The sequence below is a fragment of the Vollenhovia emeryi genome, unplaced genomic scaffold, assembly GCF_000949405.1.
Source record: "Vollenhovia emeryi isolate VEMERY1.0 unplaced genomic scaffold, V.emery_V1.0 DF939816.1, whole genome shotgun sequence".
NCBI lineage: Eukaryota > Metazoa > Arthropoda > Insecta > Hymenoptera > Formicidae > Vollenhovia > Vollenhovia emeryi.
In genome coordinates, this window is record NW_011966550.1 from 171 (window position 1) to 5,824 (window position 5,654).

Here is a 5,654-nt window from a genome sequence, read left to right on the forward strand (position 1 = left end):
GTTTGACCGCGAACTCCTCCTGCATTTGTGGACCGATCTTCTTGCAACCGGTCATGAAATTTTCCAATATTTTCGGGAAAGACTGCTAAGAGGGTTTTTTTAATTTTTGCTCACCCACGCACCCACCCACGCATTCAAACTGTTTGTTTGTCCGCGAGTAAATCAGTCATTTTTGGACCGATCTTCTTGAAATCGATCTCTAAATTTTCCAAACGGAGATGGCGCACCCACCCACGCATTCACTCTTTTTGTTTATAATTGTATTTTGTTGTATAAAATTACTGGAAAAGACAAAATACCCCAAAAAATAAAAAAATTTCAAAATCAGTTTCGAGGTCTCCATGTACAGGGAAATTATGGTCCGATTTTTGTGAAATCGGTACAAAATGTTGCAAATTTTTCGGAGAAGAATTTCCCGACTGAGTTTTTAAAATCTGTGACACCCTCTGGAATGCCAGTTCATCGACTCAAAATAAAAATAAGTGCTACAATTATTCTATTAAGGAATTTTTATACCAAGAAAGGACTATGCAATGGCACAGGATTCATTGTTATTGATCTAAAATCTAATCTGATTCATGCTTTTACTAGCTTTTGAGCCCGCGCGAAGCGCGGGCTCAAAAGCTAGTATTACATATTCCTATATGTATAAAAATACAGTATTTATTTTCATATCATATTACCAAATTGGGTAAATGTTAGCACAAGAGTTAGTACGGAGAGAACACTCAAACGTAGATCAAAAGAACTGAGCCCTTATTTTAGCGTACAAAAACCTAAAAGAAAGTAGCTGAGAATGCAGCTCTCGTGGGAAGAAAAACATAGGTACACAAAAGATAAGCAATATGCCTAAAGGATATATACCTAAAACTGTTGACTTGAACGCGCCCGATTATTGTGTGAGGAGATTATCCAACAGGGCGCCGATTGATAATCCCCAACAGTAAGCTCATTAATTAATGAAATACATGGTATCTCCACCATCACAGACAACACGTAAGAGCAAGGAAAAATGATTGTAATATATCCCGCAGCCATAACAACCTGGGGACAAAGTTAAAGAAAATTAATAAACTTTTTAGCATATTCTTCTGTTAATACTCAAATTCATATTCGTATACATTTATCATATATTCATTCTTTCATATACTTACTAAAGACAGACATTCAAAATGCATTGGCGTCTCACTGTATAATTGAATCGATTGTATGATAATCGGATTTAAAAGAAAAGCGCAGTACGTGAGTCTGCTAAGAGGGATCCATGTTTTTAATGACAGGAACCGATTAACAATACCTAGAACAAAAACCAACGTACAATAAGAAAATGACATGTTTCGAAACTATTATATAAGATGCAACTTGAAATGTAATAAACTGCCATTACATTGAAACAATGTTAATTTAATAAGAATTTATATATTAGTAAATGAACAAACCTCCGTGTTTAGTGGAGCACGCTATCACAATCCCTGTTATACCTATTGCCCAAAATATTCTGTGTAGTGCTACATAAATAGCAGAAACTAGAATGGATACGTGTCGCTTGTAAATTACTATTACAAATAATACGTAAACGATGCAAAGGCTAGCAAGGAACCAACATAAGATTATAACTTTCTGAAATATAAGTTAAATTAGTTCTTTTGAGCAGTGTATAATAGGCATCTTTCCCACCTTAATTTTTTTAGTAGAGTGTACGTCATCTTTTATTACGGAAAGATACGGACAGAACGTACTGCGTGAAGTGTTACGTCAAAACCTCTTGGAATGTGGAGGTATGGAATGACGCAACTAGCAAGTTTCAATGTCTCGCTAACACGCTCGAAGGCGCGTGGAAGCGAGCCGAACGCACTTTCCAAAGGCTCTAAAAAGGTCAATATCCGCGAGGACACTATGACTCTTTTCAAGAGCGGTGCGATCGCAGGTCCTAATTTTAGGTCAAGGAAATTAATCCCTATTACCCTGGGACGGACCTTGTGCACTCTCAAAGGGGAACGAAGGGGGTGAGGAATAAGAGAAATAAAATAAAAATTAGAAATAAAATAAATGAGAAAGAGATAGGTTTAACATAACATTATATTTACGATTTGTCTATATCTAGACATTACATTAGAAATAAAAAAAGATAATTTTAACTAAACATATTATTAGAGCAGCCATTACACTAGAAGGTTTTTACTTGACATTTTATTTAGAGAGAAAAAATAAAATAAAATAAAAGCTAATTTTAACCAACTAAAAGGGATAATTTTAACAAACAGAAGATTTTTCACTAGGTGTTATTTACAGGTACATTAAATTGTGTTAACGCTATATGTACATTGGATTGTCGGATTTTTACACATTGCGGATGTGATTGTGTGCGTATTTATATGTGTAGGGGTGTGAGGGATTTATTTGTGGTTTTTTATAATAGTGGAAGAAGGGGGGAAAAGGATGGATACGGGCCTGGGGTACCTCTCTCCGGGAATATAGACCGGGATGAATCTATCAGGAGGATTGGAGCGAACTCTGTCAAGGAGTTCAGGGATGTCTAAAATTTCAGGGCCTATGGTGAAGGTCCCTGGTGGGAGAGGACGGGTGCGAGGAGGAATTTCGCGGATTAAGTTATAAAATTGCTCGAATGTAATCCGTGGGCGAGTGAGAGAAGGAGGTTCGAATTCCTCGATGATCTCTATACTAGAGATCGAAGAGGCAGGGGACGGAGGCCTATTATCGAAATCCGGGAGTTCGGAGTGAGAGGATTCAGGCTCGCACAGGTAGGGAGGAGGATCTCGTGGAGAGGAAGAAGAGGGTGGAGGGTCCTCGGTCTGACGGTCGGGACGAGCACAGAGGGGGGAAGAGGGAGGAGAGGAGTCGCAGTTTTGAACGGGTGGATCGGGTTGTTCCTGAATATGATTTTGCGCGGCTAATAGACGCGCGCGCCGATTCCTCCGATTCCTCCTTCTCTTTACTACGGCTCGCGACTTCCGCCTGGGCTTTGGATGTGGATCCCGTGAGTCCACTAAAATGAATCGAGTTAGGGAGGACGGCTAGAGTTTTTGTTTATTAATAATTTATGAGTGGATAATTTCAGGATGAGGGTTTAGAAGAGAAAGCGAGTCGTATCGGATTCGCACTAAAAGCGGAATCCAGGGGCACAAAACGAATTCTCGTAGGATGGAGATCTTCGAATCGTGTCGGATTCACGCTAAAGCGGAATCCAGGGGCACAAAACGAATTTTTAGTGAGTGGATATTTTTGGAGTTAGTTCGCAAGAGGATGGACGAGATAGTTAAAATCTCTAGCGAAGGTCCCTCAGAATAAAAAAATAAAAAATAATAGGGGGAAAGGAGGTCGTCGAGCCGAAACAAAATGAAAGGAAAAGAAAACGTGTGACTTACTACTGATTGAGATCGATGGTGGATTACGTCTGGTAAATGGTTTGAAGGCGGCTGGCTCAGATTGGTGGTCCGTCGGCCGAAATCGCGCACAGTTTTTTAGTTGCACGGAGTAGTAACTGAGTTAAATCGAATTGAAATCGCGAGGTACGGAGATAACTGCACTAGTGGAGTCGGGAACAGCCAAAGAGTCTGAGCCAGCAGGCTCCGGGTTTATATACAATTTTTCGGGGGTGGATCTTGGTCATGGGACGTGGAAGGAGATTTTGGATTTTGGTTCTTCATTGGTGGACTATTGGGAGGTGTCAAGGAGTTGTCTTTCTTATTGGCAACCCGACCATTAAGTCGTTGTCGCCCTTTGATATTTATTTATGGACATCATTTCCTTCAGCGACTTTCGAAAAATCCGACTTTCGAAAAATCGAGTTTCACTTTTGGGTCAAGTTTTTGGTCAACATATCTTTTTTTGAATCCCCTTTTAGTGTCTCGGATCGTACTTAAGTATAATATTTTGGAAATCTGAATTTCGAAACTGCCGTCTGAAGGGACCTGATCCCATCCTGTCTGTTATTTCTCCCCTTTTTATTATATCAACGGCTATCGACCAGCAACAATCAGAGCACTTTACGTTTCGAGTTTCGAAAAGTGAAACTCTGACAATCAATTTTTAGTGGGGAAGGGACTCGTGCGTTGGCTAGTCGATATCCCCTGATTTCTAAAATTGTAGTTTCCAAGTGAAGAAAAACATGTTTCTTATGGTTTTTGAAAGAGAGAAATCGTGGAGTCCACAGGACGTAACAGAAGAATTGACCACATAAAGTAATGAAAATATCTTTTATAAATCTCTAGATTTTAAATAGGTTTTATTCAAATTTTCGAAAGTTTTATACTATGGTATAACATCATCGTTGCCTAGTAACGTTTATTCATGTAGAACTTTGAAAACAAAACAAGCTTATTTTTATTGAAAACAAAAAGCTATACAATCTGCATATCAAAATGGAATACACTTTCAGTGATGTGTATTTAATGTATGGACTTGTATACACAGTAATTCTTCGAAAGCTTTTTAGCCATAATTTTCCAATTAAATGAAGAATGATTTCCGAGTCAAAGAACTCCTAGGCGAAGAACTTTGATCGAACTGTGAGAGAAATCGGTAAAAAGTCATGAATCTTTCGTCTAAATATTAAATATTTACAACAATGTTTCGGGCTGCGTGTGTATTTGGCGCCCTTTTTGGTGCCCTTTTTAAAATAGTAAGATTTTATAGATATGCATTATACCATAATATAACATTGCAGATGATAATTCAGTCGTATCAAGCGAAGCAATATTTATAAACGACTGGGAACGCGCAAGGATTAGATGAGGCTTATAACGTCTACAGAATTAGATTTCTTCGAAACCGAGAATTCGTCGTTTTAACTGGACTCGCATTCTCACCAAAAGTTCCGGATGTACCTATCTCTACTCTAGCTAGTCGACTAAGGCTCGAAGTTCCCGAGAAGTTCAAGCTTCGACAGAGGACAGTCGGGCGTCTTAAGACGGGGGAGGGGTCGTTGGGGATTCAAAGTTATTATCTGTTGGTAGCAGAAGGTCGAGGGTTGCCCCTTTTTGACCCCTTCTCGCCTGACAAAGTATTTATTCCGCTTCTAGCAATGGCGAGTGCTATTGAAGCCAGTCCCGTGCTAACTTATAATCGTTTTTAGCTTTCTCACTGCAGGATAAGTGGATGGGAAAACGTCTAGTGTAACGTCGGATTAAAGTCTTTGTAAGCTCTGAGTTCTCTCGCGTGTACAAGTGCCTCGCAAGAGGGTTACATGACTGATAGAAATATGAAAAAAAGAAATATAAATGCCAAGCCAATAGTAATGTTACTATTAATGCCAGTATCAATAATAAAATTATTAGTAGGTATATCATAAAAATTTATAATATTTCCGTAGGAGATTATTTTTGTGAAAAGTAAATTCTGTTAATTATAGAATAAATATTTCTCTTTTATATAGGGCAAATAGTATTCATTTCTGTACACAGAACTTTAAAAGTAGATAAGATTAATTTTAGTTATTAACATACATGAATTACATAAAACAAATATGTTTAAAAGATTGTTAATTTTCCATATAAAATGTATAAGTTTATATAATACATTATTAAATATCATGATTTTAAAAGCGTTACGTAAATTATGTCTATGTATAAAAATATCTTCAGCTTCTCGATTTTTAAATAAATGTTTCTGTATATTACTATAAAATTCTGATT

At 37.8% G+C, this 5,654-nt stretch overlaps 1 long non-coding RNA gene across 1 annotated transcript; it reads right to left on the reverse strand.

The window, feature by feature from the left end:
• Positions 1 to 713: 713 nt before the first annotated feature.
• On the reverse strand, positions 714 to 1,747 carry LOC105556729. Its single transcript, XR_001008558.1, has 3 exons — positions 1,440 to 1,747; positions 1,155 to 1,297; positions 714 to 1,044 (listed from the first exon to the last, which is right to left on the reverse strand). It is a non-coding gene; the product is annotated as an uncharacterized LOC105556729 (long non-coding RNA).
• Positions 1,748 to 5,654: the final 3,907 nt, after the last annotated feature.